This window comes from Monodelphis domestica, chromosome X (assembly GCF_027887165.1).
Source record: "Monodelphis domestica isolate mMonDom1 chromosome X, mMonDom1.pri, whole genome shotgun sequence".
In the NCBI taxonomy this organism is placed as follows: Eukaryota; Metazoa; Chordata; class Mammalia; order Didelphimorphia; family Didelphidae; genus Monodelphis; species Monodelphis domestica.
Window position 1 is genome coordinate 16,490,525 of NC_077235.1, and position 20,921 is coordinate 16,511,445.

Genomic DNA, 20,921 nt, shown 5'->3' on the forward strand with positions numbered 1-20,921 from the left:
TAGAAATGTTTCTCAAATTAATGAAAATGACAGGAAACAATCCTTCTCCAGATTCCATATCGTGGGGGCTCCTTCAGATTTCTCCTGAAGATGTCTCCTTGAGCAGTTCGTCAGATTCTGGGCTGCAGGAAAATCTGGTCCATGTTTTTGGCTCCTAATAAACGTCTTGAGGTGAGTCTTCTGTTTCATAGGGTTTCATCTCTTCAGCCCCTCGCCAGAACTGGGAATTTGGGGGGAGTAACATCCAGGGAGTTCCTAGAAATATCTTAGGAGTTTCCCAGGTGGGGAATTCCTTTCTCTATTAGCAGTCATGTGCCAATGATCATCAGAAATTATGTGAACAAAACCATTAGTTCTCTCCACTTCAAAAGGAAAATTAGTTCTCAGTATTCTCTGGTCTTTTCAAACAAAAACTTATCTATTGGAATGGTTGCACTCAAAAATTGACCTTCAAGATGCCCCAAATCAGGTTATAGTTGATAATTCTTTTCCTTCTTCAAAAACTCAAACCCATAATACGTTCTCTCCAAACAAAACGTAGGGTTACTAAGGAAAAGGTTCAAAATTACCTCTAACAAGGAACACCTCTACGATTCCCTTCTCCTTTGCATTTTTTACTCTAATTTCCTTTGGGCTGCCAATTTGTCTTTCTTATCCCCTTGCCTCAAAGCAATTTGGCCTATGGCTGAAGCTGCTCCTAGAAAGGAATTTAGTGGCTCAATTAAAAAATGTTCAGTGTTTCCTTAACATTGAAAGCAAAACCTTTTCCCCTGTATTTCCTGTCCTTTGACAACAATTGAAAGACCCATCAGGTACATAGTTGCCCATCCTCAAATGAACTGTCTTTACTCCAGAAATCACACACACACACACACACACACACACACACACACACACACACACACAAATACGGTAATCTGAAAAAATCAACACTAACTCTTTGAAAACAAATACCAGCTTGACAAAAAATGTGAAATGACTTCACTCAAATAACCAAGTTAATACCTCGAAGAAAATGCATCTTATTGACAATACTCAAAATTCAGTGCACTTGACATAAACAATTTCACACATTAGTCCTAGCAAAACTTGGGAAGTAAAGATTAGACAGTAAAGTCAAGAATTTCTGGACCTCCTTTGGCTTTCTGCTCCATAATCCCCTGAGCAGATGGCCAGCTCCTCCCCTCCTCTCTAGCTTTTCAGAGGAATGAACTGTTGTAACCCAACTTGAAAGGCATTATTTGCTAACTTTTCTATCACCTGCATTCAGAGGACATCCATTAGACCTTCAGCATAGCCCAAACCCCAGAGAGCCTTGAGATGATACCGAGAACTTACATTCTTCAGCTTCTAGAGGAAGCTCTTTCATAATCTAAATTTGATATAACTCTTTAGACCTTAAGCCCTGACATTTCAATTCATGAGGAAACTTTCTCTACTTTAATAGCCTTAAAGGAGTTACTCAGACCCTCTAGAGAAAGCTCTGGCTCTCACACTCCAACTGAAGCTTCCCATTTAACACTTTCAGTCAACCATTCACGCTTGTCACCTATACTATCCTCGCTCTTCCTTCTACTAGAAATACTGCTTCACTCACATACACAGGTACCAATACTCTGTGAGAAAAAAAGTTAGTCAATGGGGGAGCGTGTGGTCAGGTTGAACCGGGCTCCATTTTTGCCGACTTATCTCTCATTCTTGTCTTTCTGTCCTCTCTATGTCTGTCTGTGTCTGTCATTTTTTTCTATGCAGATAGTGATTTGTGAGAGAGGGAGGGAGGGAGGAAGGGAGGTATGAAGTGATAGAGAGAGAGAGAGAGAGAGAGAGAGAGAGAGAAATCCATAGATACGCAGAATGATAAATGGACAAGTTGATACATCGATAGACCGATAGACATATACAGGCAAACACTTAGAGAGACACACAGATAGGATGAGATCGATGATAGATACATATATACATAGATAGATAGACACAGACAGATATATACATAGTTAGATATCACTGATGGACAGAAAGGTAGACTGAAGTATCGAAAGATTAATAAACAGAGAGAATGACAGATAGTGAAACAGAGGGTCAGCACAGAGAGAGGCAGAGAAAGTCAAGCAGATCGATTCATAGACATGAAAAGTCAAATATCAAGAGAGATAGACTTGGGTAGACAGATTCAAAGAGAGAGAGATAGACGGAAAGATCACTAAGTTGATATGAAGAGAAGGAAAGAGAAATAGACTTCCAGACACACACAAACTAATGGATAAAAAGATAGGACAGAGGAACAGACAGACAGACACATGAGCAGACATACTGACAGACAGATTAATATCTCTGTCATTCTTTCTGACTGCCTTCCTTTCTTTGTATCTACAAGTATATCTCACTGGATGTGCAACTGTCTATCTATCCAGATTTTTCTATCTATCTATCTATCTATCTATCTATCTATCTATCTATCTATCTATCTATCTGTCTGTCTGTCAATCTTTATCTTTGTGTATCTATTGGTGTAGTCTAGGTATCTATCTGCCTGCCTGTTTCTGCATGGATCAATCTATATGTAGATCCTTTGTGTTTTTTAAAGTGTTGTGACATCCTGGGGAACTACAACTCCCAGTATGCCCCACGGGTCCCACTCTTCTGAGTCCTAGATTGGGGCTGGTCTGGCAATGGACCAATCCCACGTTGAGGGAGGGTGAATGTGCATGGTCCCTCCTTAGCATGGGATTGCTCCAATTCAAGACCAATCCCATGAAAGGAAAATGGGCATCATCCCTTTCCCAGCATAGCATTGGTCCAAATCAAGACCAATCCCTCTCCGGAAATAAGTTGGAAAGACCCCTAGAGCACACTGGGAGATGTAGTCCACTAGACCACAATCCTTGAAAACCCACAAGATCTCTCTCTATGAATCTATGTAGACATTGAGATGGACAGCATAACAGACAGAAGGACTGATAGATTATTTGTTCTATTATTCTGTCTATTTGCCTATTTGTTGGTATATCTCTCAGCCTCTCTGTGTTTCTTTTTTGGGTTTTCAAGTGTTGTGACAGCCTGGGGAACTACAACCCCCATTGTGCCCCTGGAGTCCCTCCCCTTTGAGTCGTGGCTTGGGATTGGTCCGGAATTGGACCAATCCCGTGGTGGGGGATGAACAATGCCCATGGCCTCTCCTTAGTCCAGGATTGATCAATCTCAATGCCAATCACGCACAGTAATATAGGGAGCATCCTTACTCACCCAGGGAATGATTGGTCCAATTCAAGACCATTCACTCCAAGGAAATATGGGGGAGGCACCCCTGGAGCACAGTGGGGGATGCAGTTCCTCAGACCACAACCCAAGAAAAGCCACACTATCTGTAGCTCATTATGCATGTAGACTGAGAGGTGGAGAAGGTGACAGACCGACAGGAGGACTGACAGACAGAGAGCTTCCTTTATCTGTTATTCTGTTTTACTGCCTTCTTTTTAATGTATGTGTCAATCTGTCTATCTGTCTGCCCATCAGTCCTCTCTGGGTATCTATCTCTATATACGTATGTATGTATGTACCTTTCTATGTATGTATCTGTTTATCAATCTATCTCCAGTGTCTGTCAATCTCTCTTTCAATTGGTCTATGACTCTGTCTAACTTATCAATTACTCGATCTTTCCGATTCTCCTTCTCAGGTTTCCACCCAAACATATCGGAATAAGTGGGTGAAGGCAAGCAAAGCATATGATGATGCCCCTGTGGTTTTCAGATGGCTCAGCAGATGTATTTGGTTCAAGATTGGAGGGGGCGTGGCAGACGTACACTTTGGCCAGTGAGGTGAGTGGCTGTTGCAGACTTCATGATGGGTCCAAACACTTCTCAGACTCTTCCATGAGGTGCTGGATTCATGAATAGGGAAGCAAGGAATCAGGATCTCAGAGGCTAAGCTCTGCGCCTTACTTACAGGGATCTTAACCTGTTGTCCTGACTTTTCCCAAAAAGGAGCATTTACTAAACAACAATGGCATTTCTTCGGGCAGGCTATGAAACAAAGTGAGGCAAAAGGATACAGAATGTTACCGCCTTTGGGATCCCATGCAATCTAGTGAAGATATTGCACAAACTATGGAGAGTTGAGCTGTTCCTCAGCTGCAGACCCCACCTTTCACTGCTTGTACTCACTCTTCTTGCCCCTTTGAATGAGATGGCCAAAGAGAAACACCCCTTCCTTAATGCTGCAGATGCCAAGAACCAGCCCCATGGCCTGGGGCAAACCTCCTGCCCAAACCCCTTGTTTCTGGGTCCTGTCCTCACTGTTGTCAAATGATAGCTGAACCCCAGCATGGAGGTAAGCTGTCTGCCTATCCTCCCAAGGAACAGCTTTTGCATCCATGCTCTTCCACCTCGGCTGCCTCTTGACCACATTCAACATGACTTTCCAAATCAATAAAATGTCTCTTTTATTTTGAATCTAAGTTTCAGAGTCTTGCATTCTTGCCAATGGTATCCTTCCCGAGCTCCAGGGGTGCATCTCTGAACCCCACAACAATCATCCTGGGTCCATTCAATAAAATGATGCTGTCTCCTCAGGGAGAAATCTGACACCTGAAGCCAAGGAAGAAATGCAAAATCTTGAAACAGTTGGATACCAAAAGCAAGTCTGGAGAATTGATCATTCTCAAAGTTTTCTAGCTGGTCTTTTATTTATTTCTTTATTCACCAATTTTCTTTTATTATTGCTTTTTGATATTATTTAGTCAATTTAGTACATGATTCCTCTTTGGTGACAAGAATCATGTTTTTTCTACCCTTCCCGTATTCGAGGGGAATTACACTGGGTATGACATGTGTCCTTGATGAGAACCTCTTTCCATGTTGTTGATGTTTGTACTAGAATGTTCATTTAGAGTCTATATCCCCAACCCTAACCCCCTGGACCCCTGTAATCTTGCAGTTGATTTTCTTGGGTGTTTCTGCTCCCACATTTTCCTTGTAAATGTGGATAGTGTTTTTTCTCGAAGATCCCTCTGGATGGTTCAGGATCACTGCATTGCCACTAATGAAGAAGTTCATTTCATTCCATTGTACCACAGTGTATCCTTCTCAGTCTACAATGTTCTCCTGCTTCTGCTCCTCTCACTCTGCATCCATTCCTGGAGGTCTTTCTAGTTCCCGTGGAATTCCTCCAGTTTATTGTTCCTTTTAGCACCATAGTATTCCAGCACCAAGAGATACCACAGTTTGTTCAGCCATTCCCCAATGGAAGGACATCCCCTCCTATTCCAATTTCTAGAGATTCCAAAGAGCGCAGGTATCAATATTCTTAGCCAATACTTTTTTCTTATTATGTCTGTGGGGTACAAATCCAGTAGTGCTATGGCTCGATCAAAAGGAAGACAGTCTTTTTGCGCTCTTTGGACTGAATTCCAAATTGCCCTCCAGAATGTTTGCATCAATTTAACACTCCACCAGCAATCCCTTCATGTACTGACTTGGCTACATCCCCTGCAGCATTCATTACTTTCCCTTGCCGTCATGTTAGTCAATCTGTCTAGTCTCTATTTTAAACAGGAGACACATTCTCACTGATGCATGGCATCAGAGTGACCACATTATTGGATTGGTTCAAACGTTGAAACATCAGGCAGTGTCAACTATTAGTTGTTCGGGATTGGCAGAGGTACTGCATATTCAAATGACAAAAAGGGTCCCAGTACTGAGTTTATCTAAACCCAATAGCAAGAATGCAAGTTGCAACGTTCCATGTACTGTATCGGCCTTGGCAATTAAATTTTTTAAGTGTGGTAGGTAAAATGGGGAATCATCTTCCTAGTGCCGGAATCTTGCAAACTATTTATTTCTCTATAATTGTTCTTTCAAAAGTAACATCCTTGAACCTGTTAACTTGGAAATAATGCCGAGCTATCAAATAGTCAGAAAAACCCAAGTCTTTTACCACAATTTCACCTTCATAACGATTTTGAACTTAAAATTTAAAAGTTTCGCGCGCACACACACACACAAAGACACACGCACACACACACACATCCTCTCTCTATCTTTGGGGACGTTGGGATGCTCTGGATTGAAAAACTGTTTACACTCCCCTTTACCTACTGAACAAAATATAATCATGCCAGTCTGTAGACCAAAATGATCCTTATAATAATTCCCATATTCTAAGCCTTGCCTTTCTGAGGATTTTATCATAGATTGAGAGAACATTTGCTCTAACAGGAGAAAAGTGGGAAATACCTCAAAACAGGGGATAAAAGCTCCCTAATTTGGAATACGAATGTCAAGTATAAGTTGGCAATGATGATCAGTCAGCTGTAGAACTTGATAGAAATTTAGTTGAGCCAATCCTCAGCCCTTCCATTGGCCCTTGTGACTATATCCTAACCCATTTTCCTCCATAGCATTTCCTTTCCCCATGACCTTTCCAAAGAATTTACCCTTAGATCTCAATTCTCTCTCACCATGCTAAGATTATCTTTCTTACTTTGAGACTTTGAGACAACCCAGGACTCTGGAATCTTTGCTGCAACTTCTCCAATGAACTGATGTTCCTTTCCATCCTCTTAATAAGGTAAAATGCTCCTATTTTCAACTTTCCTCTTTCAGACCAGTCTGGGGACTAACTCTGTCTTTTCTAGGTTCTGTACTAAAAGGGCCTTGGGGTCAGGTTAATAGAATTCTCAGGGGAAATCAAATCGCCAGTTTTCCCTCTGCTGTAGAAATATTTCTAAAGTCATTGAAAATTACAGGACACAATCCTTCCCTGAATACCGTATCTGGGGGACTCCTTCAGATTTCTCCTAAGATGTCTCTTTGAGCAGTTCTTTAGATTCTGGGCAGGAGAAAAATCTGGTCCAGGATTTTTGCTCCTAGGAAACATCTTGAGGTAAGTCTTCACTTTCATAGGTTTTCATCTCTTCCCCCCCACGCCAGAACTGGGGGGGCGGGGTAAAATCTAGGCCGTTCTAGAAATATCTTAGGAGTTTCCCAGGTGGGGAATTCCTTTCTCTATTAGCTGTCATGTGCCAATGATCATCAGAAATAATGCTTATAAAACCATCAGTTCTCTCCACTTCAAAATCAAAATTAGTTCTCATTATTCTCTGGTCTTTTCAAACAAAAACTTATCTATTGGAATGGTTGCACTCTGGAAATTGACCTTCCACATGCCCCAAATCAGGTTATAGTGGATGATGCTTTTCCTTTTTTAAAAACTAAAACCTGTAACATTTTCTCTCAAAAAACAAAACTTAGGGTTACTAAGGAAAAGGTTCACAATTTCCTCTAAATAGTAACACCTCTACTATTCCTTCTCTTTTTCTTTTTTTACTCTAATTTGCTTTCCGTGGCCAATTTGCCTTTCTCTTCGCCTTTCCTCAAAGCACATTGGCTTATGGCTAAAGGTGCTCCTAGAGAGGACATTAGTACCTCAATTAAAAAATGTTCAGGATTTCCTTAGCATTGAAAGCAAAACCTTTTCCCCCGTATTTCCTGTCCTTTGACGACAATTGAATGACCCGTCACATACATAGTTGCCCATCCTCAAATGAACTTTCTTTACTCCAGAAATCATACACACACACACACACACACACACACACACACACACACACACACACACACACACACAGTAATCTGAAAAAATCATCTCTTGCTCTTTGGAAGCAAATAACAGCTTGACAAATATGTGCAATGATTGCACTGAAGTAACAAAGTTATTATTACCCAGTAGAAAATGCATCTTATTGGCAATACTCAAAATTCACTGCACTTGATGTACACGATTTCACACATTTGTCCTACAAAACTTGGGAAGAAGATTAGACTATAAAGTCAAGAGTTTCTGGACCTCCTTTGGCCTTCTGCTCAATGATCCCCTGTGCAGATAGCCAGCTCCTGCCCTTGTCTCTAGCTTTTCAGAGGAATGAACTGTTGTAACACAACTTGATAGACATTATTTGCTAATATTTCTATCACCTGCATTCAGAAGAAATCCATTGGGATTATAGTATAGCCCAAACCCCAAAGATCATTGAGAGGAAATGGAGAACTTAAGTTCTACAGGTTCTAGGAGAAGCATTTTCATACATCAAATTTGATAACTCGTTAGAATTTAACCCCAGACATTTCAAATCAAGAAGACACTTTCTGTATTTTAGTAGGCTGAAAGCATTTACCCTGACCCTCTATAAAACACTCTGGCTCTCACATTCCAATTCAAGCTTCCCATTCAACGCTTTCAGCCAACGATTTACCCATGTCACCTATACTATCCTTGCTCTTCCTTCTACTAGAAATACTTCTTCACTCACAAACACATGTACAAATACTCTGTGACAAAAAAAGTTAGTCCGTGGGGGAGCGTGTGTTCAGGTTGAACCGGGCTCCATTTTGGCCGACTTACCTTGGAACCAGATTTGATTGATGTTCCACACTTTTTCAAACATTCCCAGGTACCTGGTCCGGCATATACCATATATATAACTATGTACTTATGTGAACATAAACTTGGCAGCAGTTCCACTGGCGTGTTGGCTGCAGTATGCACGGAAACGCGATTGTCCACTTGGTTTCTAATTAAACAGACATTCCTTTGCCAACAGTTAGGAATGGAATCCTTGCAAAAGGCTAGGGTCTAAGAGAGGGGCTACTTACAATGGATACTGAAGAATGGTCCCTGCCAGGTGTGGAATTCTTGGGAAAGGGTGTCTTGATACCGTAGAGGAGACTACCTAACTAGGATTGTCATTCACCTGAGGGTCCCCCACTCAGTCTGAAACTGTTCGCCTGGGATTCCCTTCAGTGTGGAGTCCCATGGCAACAGGGAACAAGTACAATCTTTGAGGTCTCCAACCTACAAGCTCCTCCTGAAACCTGGGTTTCAGCACATCCCACAAATCACATGTTTGAGGTTTCTAGATTCCCGTTGACCCTTCTTATTGCTGATGCTGTAAATACATTCACTACATTCAATCAGGAAAAGCAGTATTTGCCAACGGTGGTCGTTAATGCAGGCACAGTAAGGTTTTTTGCAGGAAATAGAATTGCTTACAGTTTGACACGTGATGAAGATCATAGCACAGACTAGTAAAATCCCACGTCATTCATTGTCTGTTGTTTATCTGGTCATTTGTTAAATAGCTGTAAAAATTAAAGGAATGTAAGATGTAGAACCTATTCTGTTGATTGACACCACCGTGAATCCTTACTTTCAAAGACAGAGTTAAATTTTTAGAACACACTTTGGCTCTCACACCAATCTCCGCAATCCCCTCTCTGAGAGTATGTCAAAGATAAATGGCCTTCCTGGTTTTCCTATTGTCAACCTGGAATCAAGAAACCCCAAGCTTGTGTCCTAGAAGGATCTGGTGAAGCCTGGGTTTGTGGAGGACCTTGTAGGTTGGAGTCCCCAATGTTTGTACTTGTTCCCTGATCCCGTGAGAATCCAGAGAGATAGAGGCAGACAAACAGAAAGACAGATAGGCAGGCCAACTGGCAGATGGGTACTCAGATAGGTAGGAGGGCAGATAGATGGTTATAGAGGTAGCACATGTAGTCTATATAACTGTCTACCTGCCTGCCTGTGTATCTTATGAGTCTGTCTGTATCTCTGCCAATCAGTCAGGTCTGGCTATATATCTCTCTGTGTGTTTTTATGTGCCCATATTTTTATGTATCTATTTATGTATCTCTCTATGTATCTGTATCTCTCTATGTATATATCTAACTACTGTTGATTTGTAAAAACAGAAAATATTAAATAGTCAGAAAAATGACTCATCAGGGAAAAGGGGTTTACTGTGACAGTAGAGCTCTAGACAGAGTTGGGTGCCACAAGACTACAGAGTCCCAAGACTGAAATCTGGTTGGTCTGGTCACTGACCCCTGGGAAAGGCAACAGCACAAGATTGGCAAGTTCCAAAGAAGAAAACAATTTGGGGACCTTCTCCACCATTTTGGGTAAAATCCCAGGCAGGGAAAGATTATTGACTTTCCTTTAACAACAAAGAAAAAGGGAGTGTTCAAACTCTACTGACAGCAATAAATGAAGCTTGGGAAAAGAATCACAGCTTGAGTTGAGGGTCTAAGGGAAAGGGCTGCTGACAGTGGAGACTAAAGATGGTGCCTGATCAGGTGGGGATTTACTTGGGAAAAAATCTCTGATCCCACAGAGTAGACTACCTAAAACAAAGAGGGTCCTGAGCATCTGCTTAGTCCCATTCAAGTAGAATTGGTATTCACTTGAGGCTCCATTATTTAGTCTGAACCTGCTAGCCTGAGGTTCCCTTCTGGGTGGATTCTCACAGAAACAAAGAACAAATACAAACATTGAGTCTTCAACTTAGAAACTAGTCCTAACCTTGGGTTTCATCTGATCTTACTATGCCACAAGGTTGGGGTTTCTAAACTCCGTTTTGACACTCTGTTTATCTATCTCTCTGTCTATATATGTAATTCTTTCTTTGTGATTGTCCCTCTGTCCATGTCTGTTCCTTGCTCGGTCTCTCTCTCTCTCTCTCTCTCTCTCTCTCTCTCTCTCTCTCTCTCTCTCTCTCTCTCTCTCTCTCTCGCTCTCTCACTCTTGCTCTTTGTTTTTATATCTGTCTATCTGTGTGCTGTCTGTCTATCAATATATCTATATTTTCCATGTGTCTCTTTGTGCTTTCTATGTATCTGTCTGCCTGTCTGTATGTGTATCTATCCATCTGTCTGCCAGCCAGTCCCTTCTGGTAATCTCTATGCATGTATGTATGTATGTATGTATGTATGTATGTATTTGCTTCTCTTAGTCTTTGTCTTTCTGTCTATCTATTTGTCTGTGTGTCTGTCAGTTTTTTTCCCTACACAAATAGATAGCTATTTGTGAGAGAGGAATAGAGAGAGAGAAAAAAACAGAGTGACAGACAGAGAGACAGAGAGAGGGAAAGCAACAAATATGCAAAATGATAAATGTACAAGTTTATAGGTTGATAGACCGAGAGACATATAGAGGTAGACATGTAGAGAGACAAACAGATAGAATGAGATAGATAGATAGATAAATAGATAGAGAGAGAGTGAGAGAGGGAGTCAGAGAAAGAGACAGATAGATATATAGAGACACAGTTAGATATGATGACAGATAGACAGAAAGGTAGACTGAGGTATCGATATATTAATAGACAGAGAGAATGAGAGATAGCAAGACAGAGAGTCAGACACAGAGAGACAGAGAGAGTCAAGCAGATCGATACATAGACAGAAACAAATAATTATCTAGAGAGATAGACTTGGGTGGACAGATTCAAAGAGAGAGAAAGAAACAGAAAGATCACTAGGTTGATATGAATAGAAGGAAAGAGAAACAGACTTCCAGACACAGACATGCTGATGGACAGAAAGACAGGACAGAGGAACAGACAGACAATCACATGAACAGACAGACTGACCAACAGATTAAATTCTCTGTCATTCTATCTGACTTCTTTTCTGTGTATCTACAAGTCTGTCTCACTGGATGTGCAACTGTTTGTCTATTTATCCAGATTTTTGTATCTGTCTGTCTGTGTCTCTCTATCTGTCTTTCTCTCTATCAGGCTTTTACACTATCTGACTCTCTGTCTATCTGTCTGTCTGTCTGTCTGTCTGTCTGTCTGTCTATCTATATCTTTGTGTTCCTGGCGGTGTAGTTTATGTATCTATCTGCCTACCTGTTTTGTGCAGAGATCAATCTGTGTGTATGTCATTTGTGTGTTTTAAAGTGTTTTGATGTCCTGGGAACTACAGTTCCCAGTGTGCACCAGGGGTCCCACCCTTTTGAGTTCTGGCTTGGGAGACAACCTAAAACAAAGAGGGTCCTGAGCATCTGCTTTGTCCCAATCAAGTAGAATTGGCATTCACTTGTGGCTCCATTATTTAATCTGAAACTGCTAGGCTATGGTTTCCTTTTCGTGGATTCTCACAGAAAGAAGGAGCAAGTACAAACTTTGAGTCTTCAATTTAGAAGCTAGTCCTAACCTTGGGGTACATCTGATCTTACTCTGCTACAAGTTTGAGGTTTCTATATTCCATGTTGACACTCTGTCTATCTATCTATGTGTCTGTATATATATGTTCCTTGTTCGGTCTCTCTCTCTCTCTCTGTCTCTCTCTCTGTCTCTGTCTCTCTCTCTCTCTCTCTCTCTCTCACTCTCTCTGTCTCTCACTCTCTCTGTCTCTCTATCTTTATATATGTCTATCTGTGTGCTGTCTATCAATATATCTATATTTTTTGTGTATCTCTTTCTGCTATCTATGTATCTATCTGCCTGTCTGTATGTGTATCTATCCATCTGTCTGCCAGCCAGTCCCTTCTGGTTATCTCTATGTACGTTACTATGTATGTATGTATCTATTTGCTTCTCTTAGTTCTTCTCTTTCTGTGCATCTATTTTTCTGTGTGTCTGTCAGTTTTTTCTCTACAGAAATAGATAGCTATTTGTGAGAGAGGAATAGAGAGAGAGAGAGAGAAAAAGAGAGAGAGAGAGAGAGAGAGAGAGAGAGAGAGAGAGAGAGAGAGAGAGAGAGAGAGAGAAACAGAGAGAAACAGAGAGACAGACAAAGAGACAGACAGAGAGAGGAAAATCAACAAATATGCAGAATGATAAATGGACAGGTTGATAGAGTGATAGAGATATACAGAGACACACAGATGGAATGAGATAGAGAGATTGATTGATTGATAGATAAATAGATAAATAGATAGACAGACACACAAACAGTGATATAGAGATAGAGTTAGATATAATGACATTTAGACAGAAAGGTAGACTGAGGTATCGATATATTAATAGACAGAGAGAATGATGGATAGCAACACAGAGGGTTAGACACACAGAGAGACAGAGAGAGTCAAGCAGATCGATACATAGACATAAACAGTCAAATATCTAGAGAGATAGACTTGGGTGGACAGATTCAAAAAGAGAGAGATAGACAAAAAGATCACTAGGTTGATATAAATAGAAGGAAAGAGAAAAAGACTACCAGACAGAGCCAGATTGATGGACGAAAAGACAGGACAGAGCGACAGACAGATACACAAATGAACAGAAAGACTGACAAACATATTAGTTTCTCTGTCATTCTGTCTATCTGCCTTCCTTTCTGTGTATTTATAAGTCTGTCTCATTGGATGTGCATCTGTTTGTCTATATATCCTGATTTTTGTATCCATCTATCTGTCTGTCCCTATCTGTCTCTCTGTCTATGTATCTGTCTATCTATATGTCTGTCGATCTGTCTGTCTTTCTACTTATATATCTATCGATCTATCTATGTCTTTGTGTTCCTGTTGGTGTAGTTTATGTATCTATCTGCCTGCTTGTTTTGGCATGGATCACACTGTGTGTATGTCATTTGTGTGTTTTAAAGTGTTGTGACATCCTGGGGAACTACAACTCCCAATGTGACGCAGTGGTCACATCCCTTTGAGTCCTGGCTTCTGATTGGTCTTGTATTGGACCAATCCTGTGTTGGGGGATGGACTATGTCTATGGTCCCTCCTTAGCATGGGATTGGTCCATATCAAGACCAATCCTATGAAAGGAAAATGGGCATCATCTCTTGCCCAGTAGAGGATTGGTCAAATTGAAGAACAATTCTTCACGGGAAATAAGTAGGAGTGAACCCTGGAGCATGCTGGGAGACATAGTCCCGTAGGCCACAACCATTGAACACCCACTGGATCTCTCTATGTAGATGGAGACATGGACAGCTAGACAGACAGAAGAACTGACACACAGATTATTTGATATGTTATTCTGTCTATTCGCCTACTGGTTGGTACGTCTGTCAGCCTGTCTGTGTTTCTTTTGTGGTTTTTCAAGTGTTGTGATAGCCTCGGGAACTACAAGCCCCATTGTGCCCCAGGAATCTGTACCTTTTGAGTCCTGGCTTGGAATTGGTCCGGAATTCGACCAATCCCGTGGTGGGGGAGGGACAATACCCATGGCCCCTCCTTAGCCCAGAATTGGTCCATCTCTTTAGCAATCACGCACAGTAAAGTAGGGAGCATCATTTGTCACCCAGCCTAGGATTAGTCCAATTCAAGACCAATCCCAACCAGGAAAGATGGGGGAGGGGCCCCTGGAGCACACTGGGGAATGCAGTTCCTCAGGCGACAACCTAAGAAGAGCAAAACTATATCTTGCTCTATATCCATGTAGACTGAGTGATAGACAAGGGGACAGATAGATAGGAGGACTGAAAGACAGAGACTTTCGTTTTTCTACTTTTCTGTCTTACTGCCTTCCTATCTATTGGTCTGTCAGTCAAAGTGTCTGTCTGCCCATCAGTCCTCTCTGGGTCTCTATCTCTACATAGGTATGTACGTATATACCTATCTATGTATGTATCTTTCTATCAATCGATCTCAAGTGTCTGTCAATCTGTCTGTCCATTGGTCTATCCCTGTATCTAATTTATAAGTCACACGATCTTTCCCATTCTACTTCTCAGGTGTCCACTCTAGAAAATCAGGATAACTGATTCCAGACAAGCAAAGCACGTGATGGTGTCCCAGTTGGGTTCAGATGGCTCAGAAGATGTATTTGGTTCAAGATTGGAGGGGGAGTGGCAGACCTCCACTTTGGCCAGTGAGGTGAGTGTCTGTGGCAGACGGGATGATGGGTCCAAACCCTTCTTCTCAGTCTCTTCCATGAGTTGATCAAAGTCTTGAATAGGAAAGCAAGGAATCAAGATCTCAGAGGCTAAGCACTGCACCTTACTTACAGGGATCTTAACCTGTTGTCCTGACATTTCCCAACGAGGATCATTTACTAAACAAGAATGGCATTTCCTTGGGCAAACTATGAAACAAAGTGAGGCAAAAGGACACAGAATGTTAGCCACCATTGAGATCCCATGCACTCTAGTGAGGATACTGCACAAACTGTGGAGAGTTGAGCTGTTCCTCAGCTGCAGTCCCCACCTTTCACTGGTTCTACTCACTCTTCTTTCCCCTTTTAATGAGATGCCAAAGAGAAACACCCCTTCCTTAATGTTGCAGATGGAAAGAACTAGCCCCATGGCCTGGGACAAACCTCCTCCCCAAACCCCTTGTTCCTGGGTCCTGTCCTCACTGCTGTCAAATGATAGCTAAACCGCAGCATGGAGGCATGATGTCTGGCTGTCCTCCCAAGGAGCAGCTTTTGCACCCATGCTCTTCCACCTCGGCTGCCTCCTGACCACATTCAAAATGACTTTCCAAATCAATAAAATGTCCCCTTTTCTTTTGAAGCCAAGTTTCAGAGTCTTGCATTCTTGACAATGGAATCCCTCCCATCTCCAGGAGTGCATCTCTGAACCCCACAACAATCATCCTGGGTGCCATTCAAAGAAAATGATGTAGACTCCTCAGGGAGGAAACTGACACCTGAGGCCAAGGAAGAAATGCAAAATCTTGAAACAGCTGCAGACCAAAATCAAGTCTTGAGAATTGATCATTCTCAAACTTTTCTAGCTGGGATCAGCAATTTTCTATTTTATTGCTTTTCATATTTTTTTTAGTCAATTTAGCATATTTTTCCTCCTTGGTGATAAGAAATATATTCTTTACACTCTTCCCGTAGCCGAGGGGCAATTCCACTGGGTATGACATGTATCCTTGTTGAGAAGCTCTTTCCACGTTGTTGATGTTTGCACGAGGATGTTCATTTAGAGTCTATATCGCCATCCTTAACCCCCTGGACCCGTAATCTAGCAGTTGTTTTTCTTGGGTTTTTCTACTCCCACAGTTTTCCTTGTGAATGTGAATAGTGTTCCATTCCTGGAAATCGTTCCAGTTCCTGTGGAATTCCTCCAATTCATTATTCCATTGAGCACCATAGTATTCCAGCACCAAGAGATACCACAATTTGTCCATCCATTCCCCAGTGGAAGGGCATACGATCCTTTTCCAATTTTTGGCCACTCCAAAGAGCTCAGCTATGAACAATTTTGTCTAAGTCTTTTTTCTTATTATCTCTTTAGGGTACAAACCCTGTAGTGCCATGGTTGGATCAAAAGGTAGACAGTCTTTTAGCTCCCTTTCGGCAGAGTCCAAATTGCCCTCCGTAATCGTTAAATCAATTCCCCAATACACCTGCAATGCCTTCCTGTCCTAACTTTGGCACATCCCTTCCAGCATTGATTACGTTCCCTTTCTGTCATGTTAGCCAATCTGTGTAGCCTCCATTTTCAAGAGGAGGCACATTCTCATTGATGCATGGCATCAGAGTTTCACCATTATTGGATAGATTCAAACTTTGAAACACCAGGCAGAGTCACCTATTAGTTGTTCGGGAGTGGCAGAGATACTGCTTACTCAAATGACAAAAAGGGGTCCCAGTACTGATGTTCGTCTAAACCCAAAAGTAAGAATGCAAGTTGCAACATTCCATGTACAACATCGGTCTTGGCCATTTAATTTTGCAAATGTGCTAGGTAAAATGGAGAATCCTCTTCCTAGAGCTGGAATCTTTCAAACTGTGAATTTCTCTATAATTGTTTTTTCAAAAGTAACATCCTTGAACTCGTTAACTTGGAAATAATGCCAAACTATCAAATAGTCAGAAAAACTCAAATCTTTAACCACAATTTCACCTTCAAATCAATGTTGAAATTCATATTTAAAAGTTTCAAACAAGCACACAGACACACAAATACACACCCACACCCACACCCTCTACCCCCGACACACACACATACACACCCTCCCAATCTAACTTTGGGGACGTGGGGATGTTCGGGATAAAAAACTGTTTTCATTCCCCTTTAACTCCTGAACAAATATAATCATGCTAGTCCGTAGACCAAAATGATTGTTAAAATAAGCCCCATATCTTAGCCCTTGCCTTTCTGAGGATTTTATCATAGGATGACAGAACATTTGATCAAACAGGAGAAAAGTGGGAAGTAACTTAAAATAGGGGAGAAAAGCTCCCTAATTTGAATACAAATGTCAGGTATAAGTTGGTAATGATCAGCAGTCAGCTGTAGAACTTGATCGAAACTTAGCTAAGCCATTCCTCAGTCCTTCCATTGGCCCTTGTGACTGTATCCTAACCCATTTTCCTCCATAGCATTCATTTTCCCCATGATCTTTCCAAAGAATTCACCTATAGATCTGAATTCTCTCTCGACATGTTAAGATTATCTTTCTTACTACTAATTCCTTCTAGGCTCCATCATTTCTTTCCTAACGTCTCCTGATTCGACTTTGAGACAACCCAGCACTCTGGAATCTTTGCTGCGACTTCTCCAATGGACAGATGTTCCGTTCCATCCTCTTAAAGAGGTAAAGTGCTCCTATTTTCAACTTTCCTCCTTCAACTCAGAATGGAAACTAAGTCTGTCCTTTCTAGGTTCTCTACTTAATGGGCCTTGGCTCCAGGTAAATAGAATTCTCAGGAGAAATAAATGGCCAATTTTCCCTCTGCTGTAGAATTATTTCTCAAGTCAATGAAAAGGATAGGAAACAATCCTTCTCCAGATTCCGTACGTTGGGGACTCCTTCGTATATCTCTTAAAGATGTCACCTTGAGTAATACTTCAGATTCTGGGCTGCAGTAAATTCTGGTCTAGGCTTTTGGCTCCTATGAATCCTCTTCAGGCAAATCTTCCCTGTCATATGTTTTTATCTCTTCACCCCCATACCAGAACTGGGGGAGGGAGGGGTAAAATCCAGGGCATTCATAGAAATGTCTTAGGAATTTCCCAGGTCTCTTTCTCAAGCTGTCCTGTGCCAAAGATCATCAGAAATAATGCACACAAAACCATCAGTTTTCTCCACTTCGAAAGGAAAATTAGTTCTCCTTATTCCCTGGTCTTTTCAAACAAAAACTTATCTGTTGAAATGGTTGCACTCTGGAAATTGACCTTCAAAATGCCCCAAATCAGGTTATTGTAGATGATGCTTTTCCTTTCTCAAAAACTCAAACTGGTAACATTTTCTCTCCAAAAACAAAACTTAGGGTTACTAAGGAAGAGGTTCAAAATTTCCTCTAACTAGGAACACCTCTACTATTCCCTTCCCTTTTTTCATTTTTTACTCTCTAATTTCCTTTGGGCTGCCAATTTGCCTTTCTCTTCTCCTTGCCTCAAAGCACTTTGGCCTATGGCTAAAGCTGCTCTTAGAGAGGAAATTTGTGGCTCATATTAAAAATGTTCCGGGTTTCCTTAGCATTAAAAGCAAAGCATTCCCCCCCGTATTTCATGTCCTTTGACAACAATTTAAAGACTAGTCAGGTCTGTAGTTGCCCATCCTCAAATGAACATTCTTTACTCCAGAAATCACACACACACACACATACACACACACACACACACACACAGAGTAAACTGAAAAAAAAAACCACTCCTGTTCTTTAAAAACAAATACCAGCTTGACAAAAATGTGAAATGACTGCACTCAAATAACCAAGTTAATACCTCAAAGGAAATGCATCTTATTGGCAATAATCAAAATTTCCTATACTTGATATACACGATTTCACACATTAGTCCTAGCAAAACTTGGGAAGAAAAGATTAGACAGTAAAGTCAAGAATTTCTGGACCTCCTTTGGCTTTCAGCTCCATAATCCCCTGCGCAGATGGCCAGCTCCTCCCCTCCTCTCTAGCTTTTCAGAGGAATGAACTGTTGTAACCCAACTTGAAAGGCATTATTTGCTAACTTTTCTATCACCTGCATTCAGAGGACATCCATTAGACCTTCAGCATAGCCCAAACCCCAGAGAGCCTTGAGATGATACCGAGAACTTACATTCTTCAGCTTCTAGAGGAAGCTCTTTCATAAACTAAATTTGATAACTCTTTAGACCTTAAGCCCTGACATTTCAATTCATGAGTAAACTCTCTCTATTTTAATAGCCTTAAAGGAGTTACTCAGACCCTCTAGAGAAAGCTCTGGCTCTCACACTCCAACTCAAGCTTCCCATTTAAAACTTTCAGTCAACCATTCACGCATGTCACCTATACTATCCTCCCTCTTCCTTCTACTAGAAATAGTACTTCACTCACATACACAGGTTCCAACACTCAGTCACACACAGAACTTAGTCAATAGTGGAGCTTGTGGTCAGGTTGGATTGGGCTCCATTTTGGCCGACTTACCTTGGAACCAGATTTGATTGATGTTCCACACTTTTTCTAACATTCCCAGGTACCTGGTCCATCATATATCATATATATAACTATGTACATGTATGAATATGACCTTGGCAGCAGTCCCCCTGGGATATAGGCTCGGGCATGCATGGAAAAGCGATTGCCCACTTGCTTCCTAATTAAAGAGAGGTTCCTTTGTCAAGAGTTTAGCTTAACTAACTAAACCCTCCCAGCTTATTCGTGACTGAGCTCAATGGGTTCTTCTGGGTACCTCACATCTGGTGGTCAAACTAGCTGGAGGTTTAGGTAGCCATAAGTTGGCCATCTGGCCTGTCTTGCCATTTGTTGACATGGAAATGGCACAGAACTCTCAAATACTCTGAGAAACCCAGTCTTGAATCAGGATAGGGATAAATCCCATAATATATTCTTTACTCAGAGTCTGGCGCCACAACTTTTCCAGGGCATAAACCCTTCACTCTGTGGATATTATCCCTGGGAGAGCTACCAGGTTAGGTGATAACTCCAAGTAAAAAAAATTTGGGGAACCACATGGAGGAAATCCAGGAGCTGGGAAAGATGAGTGTCATTACTGTATCTACAAAGGACATCACTGACAGTATACAATCAAGCTTAGGAAAGGAATCCTAGCCAAAGGCAAGGGTCTAAGAGAGGGGGCTGCTTACAGTGGATACTGAAGAATGGTCCCTGCCAGCTATGGATCTTCTTGGGAAAGGGTCTCTTCATACAATAGGGGAGAGTACCTAACTAGGATTGTCATTCACCTAAGGGTTGCCCACTCAGTCTGAAACTGCTCACCTGGGATTCCCTTCAGGGTGGATTCCCATGGGAACAGGGAACAAGTACAATCTTTGGGGTCTCCAACCTACAAGCTCCTCCTGATACCTGGGCTTCACCAGATCCCACTAGGCCCCAAGTATGTGGTTTCTAGATTCCATGTTGACACACCTTATTGCTGATGCTGTGAATACATTCACTGCATTCAGTGAGGAAAAGTAGGAGCTGTATTTGCCAATGGTGGCCATTAATGCAGGCACACTATGGTTTTTTACTGGAAACACAATTGCTTACAGTTTGACACGTGATGAAGATCATAGCACAGACTTGTAAAATCCCATGTGATTCCTTTTCTGTTGTTTATCTGGTTATTTGTTAAAAAGCAGTAAAAATTACAGGAATGTAAGATGTAGAACATGTTCTGTGGATTCACACCACCATGAATCCTATCTTGCAAAGACTGAGTTAAAATTTTAGAACACACTTTTGCTCTCACAACAATCTCCCCATTCCCCTCTCTGAGGAAATGTCAAAGGTCAATGGACTTCCCGGTGTTCCTGTTGTCAACCTGGAATCTAGAAGCCCCAAACTTGTGGCCTATACGGGTCTGGTGTAGCCTGGGTTTCCGGAGGAGCTTGTAAGTTGGAGACCCCAAAGTTTGTACTTGTTCCCTGATCCCGTGAGAATCCAGAGAGATAGAGACAGACAAACAGAAAGACCGATAGGCAGGCTGACTGGCAGATGGGTAGTCAGATAGGTAGGAGGGCAGATAGATGGATATAAAGATAGCACATAGAGAGACACATAGTCAGACAGAGGGATAAGAAAGGCATGGAGACAGACAGATAGGGAGACAAATAGGAAGATAGAAGCAAAAGACATAGAAACACAAACAGAATGAGAGATAGTCAGAGACATTGAATATCGGGGAGTGAAACAACACAAAAGACAGAGAGAGATAGATGGAAGGACAGACCGAGGGTAGATGGAATGGAGAGACAGACAGGCTGAGAGAGAC

The 20,921-nt window shown here is 41.6% G+C and overlaps 1 long non-coding RNA gene across 4 annotated transcripts in view; it reads left to right on the top strand.

The window, feature by feature from the left end:
• LOC130456081 (uncharacterized) overlaps positions 1-4,456 on the top strand; it is a 42,887-nt gene extending 38,431 nt beyond the window's left edge. For all 4 annotated transcript variants that reach the window (XR_008914380.1, XR_008914378.1, XR_008914379.1 and 1 more), the window contains 2 exons: positions 52-171; positions 3,677-4,456. This is a non-coding gene — a long non-coding RNA (uncharacterized LOC130456081). The remainder of the gene's footprint in view (positions 1-51; positions 172-3,676) is intronic.
• The last annotated feature ends 16,465 nt before the right edge of the window (positions 4,457-20,921 follow it).